The sequence below is a fragment of the Heterodontus francisci genome, chromosome 8 (assembly GCF_036365525.1).
Source record: "Heterodontus francisci isolate sHetFra1 chromosome 8, sHetFra1.hap1, whole genome shotgun sequence".
Taxonomy (NCBI): domain Eukaryota; kingdom Metazoa; phylum Chordata; class Chondrichthyes; order Heterodontiformes; family Heterodontidae; genus Heterodontus; species Heterodontus francisci.
This window is the reverse complement of record NC_090378.1, coordinates 106,284,156-106,297,990: the sequence shown is the minus strand read 5'-3', so window position 1 is coordinate 106,297,990 and position 13,835 is coordinate 106,284,156.

Here is a 13,835-nt window from a genome sequence, read left to right as displayed (position 1 = left end):
ATTTACCGCACAGAAGGAGGCCATTTGGCCCATCTGGTCCATGCTGGCTCTCCATGGAGCAATCCAGTCAGTCCCATTCCCCTGCAAGTTTATTTCCTTCAAGTAGCCATACAATTTCCTCACATTAAAAATCACAGTTTCTAAAAAACATAATCATACTGCAAAGTCCAGCATTCATAAGAGTCTGAAGACTGAGCTTATTCCATCAAACTTCAGGGCGGCGCAGTGGTTAGCACCGCAGCCTCACAGCTCCAGCCACCCGGGTTCAGTTCTGGGTACTGCCTGTGTGGAGTTTGCAAGTTCTCCCTGTGACCGTGTGGGTTTTCGCCAGGTGCTCCGGTTTCCTCCCACAGCCAAAGACTGGCAGGTTGATAGGTAAATTGGCCATTATAAATTACCCCCAATGTAGGTAGGTGATAGGAGGATGGTGGGGATGTAGTAGGGAATATGGGATTAATGTAGGATGATTATAAATCAGTGGTTGTTGGCCGGCACAGACTCGGTGGACCGAAGGACCTGTTTCAGTGCTGTATCTCTAAATAAAAATAAAATTAATGCTTTGTATCTCTTCTTGTGTTTGTGGGAGTTATTTGACTCAATTGCTTCCTGTGGTAGTGAGTTCCACATTCTAACCACTCTGAATAAAGAAATGTAGGTCATGTGTGGAATTTTATGCCCACCCGCCCCTCCCTGCTGCCATTTTTCCAGTGGCGCGGGAAAGGGGCTCATTGCCCCAGGCCAGTTGAGGCCCTTAAGTGGCCAATTAATTGTGGTATAAGCTGCTCCAGCTGGACCACTTCCACCCCCCCCACCAAAACTGCCTCGCCAGGGCACAGCCAATTATCCCCGGCGAGGTCCCACACACTTATTTCCATTCTGGGGCCTGCTCCATCTTGCTGGTCCTGGCTGGGTGCAGTCCCAGCAGTGGCCACCACTCTCAGTGGCGCTACTGGGACTGAAGAGCTACCAGTCCTCAGAGGGACAGAAGTCCTGGCCGTGGCCAATCAAGGGCCCTGGGCATGTATAATCACTGTGTGGCTTCCAGGCCCGGTGGAGGGAGGCTGTCCCCCAACTTTTCAGCCAGTAAGTGGGGCCTCCACTATGACATAAAATTCCGGCTCATGTTTCTGTTTTCCCTACCAAAATGCATCACCTCGCATTATTTATGTTAAAGTTCATTTATCACATAACTGCCCAGTCTACAAATTTTCAAATGCCATGTATTATGTTGCATTCTTCCTCAGTGTTAACTATATCCCCCAATTTGGTATTATTTGGGAATTTTGATAGTTACTTATTCCCAAGTCTTAATTCATAACTTACTTTAATGATAACAGTGGTCCCAACATTGATCCTTGTCGAACACCACTTTCTACCTTCCTCTAATTTGAATAACTGCCCTTTACCACTATTTTCTTCTTTCTCTTTTTTAGCCAATTTTATATCCATTCAACTATTTGTCTCCCGAGTCCATATGCTTTAACTTTTGTCATGATCCTACCGTGAGGTACCTTAACAAAGGGCTTTTGTAAATCCACATGTGTGACACCAACTGCATTATCCTACTCTTTCCGTTACCTCTTCAAAGCGATCTACCAGGTTAGGTAGGGATGACTTAGCCTTTGGAACCCATGCTTTTAGTATATGTTCTGTATTTAGATGCTCTTCTATCACTTCTTTTAGTATAGATTCCAGCATCTATCCTATCACTGATGTTAAGCTGACTGTATATAGGTACAGACCCACCGGCCGTCCATGTCTCCGTTATAAAGACGTCTGCAAACGCGACATGAAATCGTGTGACATTGATCACAAGTCGTGGGAGTCAGTTGCCAGCATTCGCCAGAGCTGGCGGGCAGCCATAAAGACAGGGCTAAATTGTGGCGAGTCGAAGAGACTTAGTAGTTGGCAGGAAAAAAGACAGAGGCGCAAGGGGAGAGCCAACTGTGCAACAGCCCCAACAAACAAATTTCTCTGCAGCACCTGTGGAAGAGCCTGTCACTCCAGAATTGGCCTTTATAGCCACTCCAGGCGCTGCTTCACAAACCACTGACCACCTCCAGGCGCGTATCCATTGTCTCTCGAGATAAGGAGGCCCAAAAGAATATAGGTACAACATTTGTTGTCCACCAGTCTTCTGACATTATTATTATATGTGTATAATGGATTCAAAAGATCAAGTTATAAGGAAATAAGAATGGAACTCAAGGTAAACTGGGAAAATATCTTGGAAAACAAAGAGATAGAGTGTGAAATCTGTGAAAGTCTTTCTTTCTTGCTCCAACCCAAGGGGAGCAGATGGATATGTCAGTAGTTTCAATAGCTCTGCCTGTTCCAGCCTATAATTAGCTGCTTGGAGGTGAGAATGAGGTGCTTAGCCCTCCTCTGGTCATCCTGCCTCGGTGGCACGTGCCTGGCTCCCAGTTGGTGACTCACCACAGTTCTGTGGCTGAGATGGGGAGTGGTAAATGTAAATCAAGCACCAGCACTTGGATATAGCACTAGTTTATGACTTCTTAGCTCAGATTGTCTTCCGAATCTAACTTGTGCCCTTGATTCTGCCATCGTATTTAATCTCTGCCCCAGTCAAACATTTAGGATGGAGATGAGAAGAAATTCTTCACTCAAAAGATTGTGAATCTTTGGAATTCTCTACCCCAGAGGGTTGTGGATTCTCCATCATTAAATGTATTCAAGGCTGAGGCCAATTTTTGGTGTCTGAGAATCAAGGGATATGGGGAGCGCTTAGGAATGTGGCGTTGAAGCTCAAAATCAGCCATGATCGTGTTGAATGGCGGAGCAAGCTCAAGGGACCATATGGTCTACTCCTGCTCCTATTTCTTATGTTCTTATTAGCTGGTGCCCTCACTAAGAGCACCAAGACTGTTCCCCTATGCTATAAGAAATATGAGCAGGAGAAAGCCATTTGGCTTTTTGAATGCTTCGCCATTCAACAAGATCATGGCTGATCTTCTATCTCAACTCCACCTTCCTGTACTATTCCCTGAGTACCAAAAAATCTATTGACATCTGTCTTGAATATACTCAATGACTAAGCATCCACAGCTGTCTGGGGTACAAAATTCCAAAGATTAACAACTCTTTGAGTGAAGAAATTTTTCCTCATCTCAGTCCTAAATGGTAACCCTTTATTCTGAAACTGTGATCCCATGTTCTCGGTTCTGCAACCAGGGGAAACATTTTCTCAGCCTCTGCTCTGTTAAGCCCCTTAAGAATCTTGTATGTTTCAATGAGATCACCTCTTCTTCTTCTTCTTCTAAATTCCAGGGGATATAGGCCTAGTCTAGTCAATCTGTCCTCATAAAACAAGCCCCTCATCCCAGGAACCAGCCAAGTGAGCCCTTGTTGCATTCCATCTAGGGCACGTTTTTCCTTCTAGGGCAGAGTATAAATCAGGAAATTAGAAGTGCATGTAACAAGGGTAATACAGTAATCATGGGGGAATTCAATCTACATATAGACTGGGTAAACCTAATTAGCACTAATGCTGTGAAGTATGAATTCCTGGAATGCATACAAGATGGTTTTCTATAATGGAATGTTGAGGCTATTTTAGATCTAGTATTGTGCAATGAGAAAGGGTGAATTAATATACTCAGTGTAAAGAAGCCTTTAGGGAAGAGTGACCATAATATGATTTTACCTTAAGTTTGAAAGTGATGTCGTTCAATCCAAAACTAGGGTCTTAAATCTAAACAAAGAAAACTGTGAAGGTATGAGGGGCAGGCTGACTGTGGTCGATTGGGAAACTACCTTAAAAGGTATGACATAGAAAGGCAATGGCTAGCATTTAAAGAATTGCTATATGGTTTACAACAAATTTGCATTCCTTTGAGGCACAAAAACCCAACAGGAAAAGTGAACAACCCAACTGTGGTTAACAAGAGAAGTTAAAGATTGTATTAGATCAAAGGAAGAGGCTCATCAAGTTGCCAAACAAAGTAGTAAGCTTGAGGATTGGGAACCTTTTAGAATTCAGCAAAGGAGGACCAATAAACTGATACAGAAAGTGAAAATAGAATATGAAAGCAAGCTAGCAAGAAACATAAAAATGGACTGTAAAAGCTTCTGTAGTTGTGTAAAAAGGAAAAGATTAGCAAAGGCAAATATGGGTCCATTACAGGCAGGGATAGGAGAATTTATAATGGGGAACAAGGAAATGGCAGATAAAATAAACAAATACTTTGTGTCTACAAAAAACCTCCCAGAAACACTAGCGAACCAATGAATTAGCAGGAATGGGAACTGAAAGAAATTAGTATTAGTGAAAAAGTAGTACTGGAAAAATTAATGAGACTGAAAGTTGGTAAATTGCCTGGACCTGATGATCTACATCCAAGAGTGTTGAAAGAGGCGGCTGTAGCGATAGTGGATGCATTGGTGACCATCTTCCAAAATTCTATAGATTCTGGAATGGTTCCTACAGATTGGAAGGTAGCAAATGTAACCCCACTATTTAAGAAAGGAGGGAGAGAGAAAATGGGGAACTACGGACCTGTTAGCTTGACATCAGTAGTAGGGAAAATGCTGAAATCTATTATAAAGGATGTGATAACTGGACACTTGGAAAATAATGGTAGGATTGAGCAGAGTCAACATGGATTTATGAAAGGGAATCATGTTTGACAAACCTGTTGAGTTGTTTGAGATTGTAACTGGCAGAATAGATAAGGGGGAACTAGTGGATGTGGTGTATTTGGATTTTCAGAAGTTTTTGCTAAGGCCCCACACAAAATTAGAGCACATGGGATTGGGGGTAACATACCGGCATGGAGTGAGATTTGGTTAATGGTCAGAAAACCGAGAGTAGGAATAAATGGGTCATTTCTGGATTGGCAGGCTGTGACTAGTGGGGTACCACAGGGATCAGTTCTTGGGCCTAGCTATTCACAATCTATATCAATGATTTGGATATGGGGGCCAAACGTAATATTTCCAAGTTTGCTGATGACACAAAACTAAGTGGGAATGTGAGTTGTGAGGAAGATGCAAAGAGGCTTCAAGGGGATTTAGACAGGCTAAGTGAGTGGGCAAGAACATGGCAAATAGAATATAATGTGGAAAAATGTGAGGTTATTCACTTTGGTACGAAAAACACTATTGTGGAGTATTTCTTAAATAGCGAGAGATTGGGAAGTGTTGACCTGGGTGTCCTTGTTCATGAGTCACCTGAAAGCTAACGTGCAGGTGCAGCATTCAATTGGGAAGGCAAATGGCATGTTGGCCTTTATTGCAAGAGGATTTGAGTACAGGAGTAAAGATGTCTTGTTGCAATCTCCTTGGGGAGATTGCATCTGGAGTATTGTGTACAGTTTTGGTCTACTTACCTAAGAAAGGATATACTTGTCTTAGAGGGAGTGCATCAAAAGTTCACCAGACTAATTCCTAGGATGGGGGGATTGTCCTATGAGGAGAGATTGAGGAGGCTGGACCAGTAATGTCAAGAGTTCAGAAGAGCGAGAGGTGAATTCATTGAAACATACAAAATTCGTACAGGGCTCGACAGGGTAGATGCAAGAAGAATGTTTCCACTGGCTGAGGGGGTCTAGAACCAGGGGACACCATTTCAGAATAAGGGGTAAGGCATTTAGGACTGAGGTGAGGAGGAATTTCTTTATTCAGAGGGTGGTGAATCTTTGAAATTCTCTACCCCAGAGGGCAGTGGATGCTCAGTCATTGAGTATGTTCAAGAACAAGATCAATAGATTTCTGGATATTAAAAGCATCAAGGGATATGGGGATATTGTGGGAAAATGACATTGAGGTAGAAGATCAGCATGATCAAGTTGAATGGCAGAGCAGGCTTGAGGGGCTGAATGGCCTACTCCTGCTTCTATTTCCTGTGTCCTGTGTTCCTTAAGTAAGGAGACCAAAACTGCACAGAGTGCCCGGTGGTATCACCAATGATCAATATAATTGTTGTAAGACTTCATTATGATTATACTCCAATTCTTTGTAACAAAAGCTAACATACCATTTGCTTACCTAATTGCTTGCTGTACCTACATGTTAACTTTCTATGATTCATGTACAAGGACACCAGATGCCTCCGAATGCAAACATTCCCCAGTCTATCATCATTCAACAAATATTCTTTTTTATTTTCCCCATCAAAATGGATAACTTCACACTTTGCCACATTGTATTCCATCTACCATGACCTTGCCCACTCACCCAACCTGTCTATATCTGTCTTCAGCTTCTTTGCGTCCTCCTCGCCACTTACTTTCCCACCTAACTTTGCATCATCAGAAAAACTTGGATAAGTTATACTCAGTCTCTTCATCTAAGGCATTAATATAGATTGTAAATAGCTGAGACCCAAGTACTGGTCTTTGCGGTACCCCGCTAGTTACAGACTGTCAACCTGAAAATGTCCCATTTATTCCTATTCTTTGTTTTCTGTCCATTAACCAATCCACAATACATACCAATATATTACTCCCAATCCCATGAGTCCTAATTTTGTGTAATAACCTCTTGTGTGTCACCTTATCAAATGTTTTTTGAAAATTCAAATACACTACATTCACTGGTTCCCCCTTATCCATCTTATGAATTATGCCCTCAAAAAACTCCACCACCATTCCCCTTTCATAAATCCGTCTTGATTCTGCTTAATCATATCATGCTTTTCTAACTGCCCTGTTACCACAGCCCTAATAGATTCAAATATTGTGCCTACTACTAATGTTAGGCTGGCTGGCCTATAGTTCCCTGTTTTCTCACTCCCTCCTTTCTTAAATAGTGGGCTTTTGTTTGCTACCTTCCAATCCTTGGGAACTGTTCTAGAATCTGAGGAATTGTGGAAGATCAAAACCAATGCATCCAGTATCTCTGCAGGTACCTCTTTTGAAACCCGAGCGTACAGGTCATCAAGTTCAGGGGATTTATCACCACTTAGTCCCATTAACTTCTCCAGTACTATTTCTTTATTTAAACTGATTTTTTTTTAAATTCCTCATTCTCACTAGACCCTTGATTCCCTGTTATTTGCAGAATGTTATTGTGTCTTCTACCATGAAAACAGATACAAAGTATTTGTCTCTGCCATTTCCTTATTCCCCATTATAATTTCACCTTCTCTGTCTCTAATGGGCCCACGTTTACTTTCACTAATCTCTTCCTATTTACATAACTATAGAAACATTTACAATCTGTTCTTGTGTCTCTTTCTAATCTACTATTCTCTTTTATTTTCCTTAGCAATTTCTTGATCCTCCTTTGCTGAATTCCAAAGTCCTCCCAATCCTCAGGCTTACTACTCTTTTTTGGCAACATTAAAAGCTGCTTCCTTTGATCTAATACTATTTTTAACCTCTCTTGTAGCCATGGTTGGACCACTTAAGTAATCACTCGTCATATGTGAGGTTAGATAAGAACAACATGGCACCTGCAACAGAAATAAAACACCTTGAAGCACTGCACAGAAGAACGAACATAGCGTCTTTGAGAGGTTTGATCAAAGAACTGAGTTTTTCAGAACCTTTTAAAGGTGTTGAGAAGTGGAGGGAGTTTTGGGGAGTCAGATGCTGGCAGAGTGGAGCAAAGAGGGGATACACAGCATGTCACTCAGGACCGGAAGAGACATGGGGCTAGAGGAAGTTGCGAAGGTAGGGTAAGTGGGTATTTGCCAAGGAGAGATCAGCAGATGAAGATTTTTCATGCTTGGGAGACAGAAAGCTAGGATCGGTCAATGAGACAAGCGGGACAAGATGTGAGCGGTGGAGCTTTGGACAAGCTGAAGTTAGTGGAGGCTCGTGAGGACACTGAAGAAATCGAGAGGTGCAGAAAATGTGGATCAGGGTTTGTGGAGGCAGGTTATGAGGTGAAGGTGGAAGCTAGTGGTCTGAGTGATGGACAGGTTTTGTAGCTCAGTTGAGGAATGAACAGAATGCTGAGGTTTCACACTGTCCAATTCATCTTAAGCAAACAGCCAAGGAGCGGAATGAAATCAGTGAGAAGAGTTTTTTTGCTGGAGGCTAAAAACTATAACTTTGATTTCCCTGAGATTCAATTGAAGGAAATTCTTGACTCATGCATGGCCTAATGCTGGAGAGATTAAGCACAGTCATGCTTGTGGGGTTCAGGAAGTGATGGGAAAGTTGAGCTAGTTATGGCTAGCCCCTATAATGAAGTGGCCTCTGTCCGTAGTGATGGAATATGCAGACAAAGAAGAGGAAAGAGCCAAGAATGAGACTGGGTGAACCGTAGTGACAGCTATACTCAGCAGGAGACAATGCTATCATTCCACTTGCTGGATGGATGGAAGTGGAACTACATGAGGACAGTTCCATGGATCTTGATCGTGGTGTGTCTTAGTCAACCATGTTGAATGGCATTGAGAGGTGGAGGCAGTCAGGGAAAGGTTAGCACTCTGCAGTTGTAGTCACTGATTATATCATTGGTGATCTTGGTGCTGTGAATGGCGTGGAAACCTGGTTGAGGGGACTTGAGCAGGAAGTTTTTGGGCTTGCAACTAGAAGGAGTTGACACATTCAGACACATTGGAGGTTGAAGATGTTAAAGATGGAGGCAATAATTGGAGAGATTGTTTGTGGGTGCACCTTTTGAGGAGGGATTGAAAGGGAAAGTGGTTGCTCGCAGGCCATTCCTTCATACAAAACAAAACTTTGAAAGAAAAAGTAGCAGAAGACATTGGAGAAGGTGATGGAGTTAAAATGCAGTTTCAGTTTTATAGAAGCTCTGTTGCAGACAGGGTCAGGACATGGATTCTGGGCAGCAGTAGCTTTAATGAATGTAATCCCTTGTTTTCATTCTCAATATATTTGATATTACTGGTAATTGAAGCAGGAGCTTATCTTTCCGATTGCAGTCTGTTCACTTTTGTGTCTGGGCTTCATTAGGACTGCTTTTTCCCTGCAAGCAGTGGGAGTCTCACCTTTTAATGGGTAGGTCAGTGACTTCACAGTGATAGCCTATCCATCATATTACTTAACAAAAAAAGGTCGAGTAATGACTTTACCAATGTTAGTATAGAATTGACTGTTGGAATGCACTTTCCGAAACACTTGACAAATGGAGCGTCATTTCTACATGATGTAGTCTTTACCTATGTTATCCCTAGAGAACAGTGAGCCTCACTGTTCTGCTGTGATGAAATGCCACATACAGTCAAAGGCTCCAGTGGAAGTTTGGGAGAAAGAGAAGTAATTCACAAAACCTCATGGGTAAATATTACTTAGAGGGGTTTGTTAGTCATTGCTGGGGGCAAGGTGCCTGTGCCCTAGGCTTTTGTGTTCATGCAGCAGAGAATATTCTCTGGATGTTTTGCCTATTTTTAAAGGACTTTAAAATTGCAAAGCAGTTTGATAGAATAGACTAGAGGGGTTTCCACTTGTGGAGAGTCCAAAACTAGGGGTCATAAATATAAGATCGTAACTAATAAATGCAATAAGGAATTCAGGAGAAACTTCTTTAGCCAAAGAGTGGTTAGAAAGTGGAACCCGCAACCACAAAGAGTAGTTGAGGCAAATAGTATAGGTGCATTTAAGGAGAAGCTTGGTGAGATAAAGTATAGTGGGAGGAGGCTTCAGTGGAGCGTAAACACTGACATAGATCTGATGGGCTGAATGGCCTGTGCTGTTCTGTAAATTCTATGTAATACTTTTTTAAAATTCATTCATGGGATGTGGACATCGCTGGCCAGGCCAACATTTATTGCCCATCCCTAATTGCCCTTGAGAAGGTGGTGGCGAGCTGCCTTCTTGAACTGCTGCAGTCCGTGTGGAGTAGGTACACCCACAGTGATGTTCGGAAGGGAGTTCCAGGATTTTGACCCAGTGACAGTGAAGGAACGGCGATATAGTTCCAGGTCAGGATGGTGTGTGACTTGAAGGGGAACTTGCAGGTGGTGGTGTTCCCATGCATTTGCTGCTCTTGTCCTTCTAGTTGGTAGAGGTCGCGGGTTTTGAAGGTGCTGTCAAAGGAGCCTTGGTGCATTGCTGCAGTGCATCTTATAGATGGTACACACTGCTGCCGCTGTGCGTCGGTGGTGGAGGGAGTGAATGTTTGTGGATGGGGTGCCAATCAAGCAGGCTGCTTTGTCCTGGATGGTGTCGAGCTGCTTGTGTGTTGTTGGAGCTGCACCCATCCAGGCATCACACTCCTGACTTGTGCCTTGTAGATGGTGGACAGGCTTTGGGGAGTCAGGAGGTGAGTTACTCGCCGCAGGATTCCTTCCCCTCTCCTCACCTCACCTGAAAAGTGAAACCTTGTACTGGATGACAGTTTTATGGGCATTGGCAAACCTGCAGTACTTTAGCCATTTTCATCTGTAAGCCTGGACAATGGGGAGGCTATTTGATCACAGCTGACCCTTATCTCAACCACACACACGAGCACTTCCTACCAGGAATCATTGAATAGTGATCAGGCGCAGGATTCTGACAGAGTTTTTTTTACCTTTCTTCATCCAGTGCCTGTGGGACATTGCAGCCTTTAGAGAGGAGGAAGGAAAATAGGCAAAGAAAAATAGGAAGAAGAAAGACCAGGTTGAGTGAATGGTTAATAGTAACGAGTACTAAAGCTGTGACCTAGAGAGATCTTTCAACCCATTCCTTCCATGTAGGAGTTCTGTACATGATGACATTTTGAGAAAGGTAAAGGGAGACTCAACTCGTGCAGATTCTGTAAGTACTGCCCTCTTCCTAAAATCTCTCTTACCCTAGCTAAATAATAGCTCCACATTAACATCATTATTCCATTTCCATTTTGCCTGTTGTGGTGATATTGAATGTGTGCCTACTTTAATTGGGATGTAGGGCAAGAAAAAACTGGTGTATTTGCTAGTTGAACAGTTGTGTAGCTTTTTCTCAGTCTGTTCCCTTTTAACATCTGCAACTTGTATTTATAAAGCACCTTAATGTAGAAAACATCCCAAGCAACTATTTGGGATGGGAGGTGACGCTTGAGTGGCAAGGGAGATAGAGTAGGAATAGATGAAGAACAGATACTGAGTAATGGAAGCTGGGATTCGGACAGGTTGTAAGAAAGTTTTAAATGTGTAAAGTTAAGTGGAGGAGCAGAGGAGTTTAGGGAAGGATTTCACAGAATAAGGCCAAGGCTCTATCAGCAATGGCAGGGTCAAAGTGGGACGGATGGGATCTACAATTGGCAGGAGTCAGAGAATTGAAGGGTACAGGAGAAATCGAAGGTTGGAGGAGGTTGCAAAACAAGGTTGGGATAAGGCTGTGGAGGGATTTGAAGATGAAGACAGGGATTTTGATGCGTTGGGGTATAGGGAAAAAATGGCAGTGAAGACAGGGTAATGAGTAGCTAAATTTTGGATTATGTTATGATAAGGTGAGAAGGGATTGTAGTGTTCGCCCTTCCCCTCGTTTCCCTCTCCTTGGTTGACCAAAACTGGTTTATTTATTTATTTTAAAGTGGATATACTTGCCATTGCCAATTCAGTGAGGGTTTAACTATCTATGTGCTAAGATGATAAAAAGAACTATTTGGACAGGTTTTCTTCAGTTTAACAGAGAAAGAGGTTAGCTTTATTGTACTTAAATTGATCTAAGTAAAATAATAAACTACACTGCAACTTTCACACACACTTGAGGTACACACTCACACAGGTTACAGAGTGGGTAACGATAGATTGGTCTGGAGCAATAAAAAGGGGTATACAGTCTGTGCAGGTTGGTGGCTCAGATGGCTTCAGGCAAATTCGGTGGTACTGAGGCTTCTGGTTTGCAGATGTGGACAGCTAATTCAGTGATTCTCCAGGAAGCAGCGTTGCAAATCACTTCCTTCATGGGGTCTCTGTCTGCAGCAGTGATAGGCCTAGGTGGGTTATAGCCAGCAGGCAGGGTTCGAAGCTTGCAAGGTGGACTGGAGAGAGAGAGGGAGGAGCGACCCCACTTGGATCTTGTCAGTCTCTAGCTGCATGCCAGGCTGCTGCAGAGTAAACACCAGGTTAAGCACACAGATGCTGGGCTTGTCTCATGCTTGTCACCCAGTGATTCAACATGATGGTTACCAGTGTGTATTCTCTCTTGCAACTTATTCAGTTCATGCCTAGGAATTTCCTTCTCTCAACCAGGGTCTCATTGTTCAAGTGATTAGGTTTGAGTGGTTTGTCTCCACCAATTTAATGTTCTAGTGATAGCCTTAATGTTCTGTTAATGGAAGCAGGATAGGTAGTTCACTCAGATTCCCCAGGTCATTGTTCCTGTTGGGAGTGGGCAGACAACTCGTTTCCACCTTGATGCATTGGAATGTGGAGTATAATGATGCAAATTGAGGTGACCATCTTAGCTGCTAGTAATATCTCCTTTTATCTTTTTCTTTTTTTTAATGTTTAATTCAGGTTTCCAGCCAGTGGATTTAAAAAAGTCATCATTCGACAAACCATGCTTTCATGACGCCTCTACACCACGCAGAATGAAATGCAACAGCAGAAGCATTTCATTATCAGGTCGTAAATTAAGAAAAGAATCTGTACACATACACTCATCCTCAAACACTCACTTAATCAGTCTCACACAGCCATAGCTATGCTCTGGTTTGGTTTTCATCTGGGATAATTTGGTGCTGAGTTAAATTCTAGAAAAAGCTTCAGCTATCATGTTTTTCCCTGCAATGTGGGCAATCTTCAGGTGGTAAGGTTGCAAAAGCAGGCACTGTCGAAATAGCCTTGCATTTTAGGTTTTGGATTTCTCCACAAATATCAAAGGATTGTGGTCGGTATAAGCTATGGTGTCTCTATATCCATTTTGGACGTAAATCTCAAAATGCTTGAGAGCCAGCAACAGTCCGCGTTTCCTTCTCCACGGTAGAGTATCTCCTTTGATGTCTGTTTAATTTTTTTGAAAAATACCCAACTGGTGTCTCAATGCCTAACTCATCATTTTGGAGCAGGACTGTATCTACCACCACCCCCTAGGTCACTAGTATCCACTACCACTTTAAATGGTTTGTTAAAGTTTGGAGCTGCCAGCACTGATTTGTTGGTTAAGATGGCTTTCAGCCTCTCGAAAGCTGTTTGGCACCTCCCTGACCACACTACCTTTGCTTTTTTCTGTAACAAGTCTGTCAGTGGGGCGGCTGTAGTGCTGAAGTTTGGGCCAAACTTGCGGTAAAAACCCATACATCTCCAAAAATCGCATTATTTCCCATTTGGTCGTGGGGACGGGAAAATCTATCAGCGCCTGTACCTTTGCTGCTCTGGGCAGCACTCGCCCCTGACCCACAACCTGTCCTAGGTAGGTTACTTGAGCTTTAGCAAACTCGCTCTTTGCATGATTTACCACGAGGTCAGCCGACTGTAACCTTCAGAAGAGGGCTTCTAACTGGTCTAGGTGGTTCCCCCCTGGTGTCACTGTATACTAACAGGTCATCCAGCAACACTACACAGTTGGGCAGGCTGGAATAAGCAGTCTGGGGTGACAAAAGCTGAGATCTCTTTAGCTCGTGTGGTTAAGGGAACCTGCCAGTACCTTTTTAACAAGTCTATTTTGGTTATGTAGATGGTGTTTCTTCCAGGTGGGGAATTGGGTAGGAATCAGCTCTGGTCACTGCATTAACCTTCCTGTAATCAATGCAGAGCCTTGTTGAGCCAAAGGGCTTCGGCACGAGAACAAGGGAACTTCAGCTGCTCTGACCGGGTTCAATCAGCTTGTGCCCCAGTAAATATTGAATTTCCTCCCACACTTGGGTCAGTTTCTCAGGACCTAGGAGATAGGGATTTTGGTTTATGGGAGGGGTTGCTCCTATATCCACATCATGTAGGTTTCAAGTTGTGCACCCTGTTTTGTTCCGGAAGATCTCTTTAAACGCTGTGAATA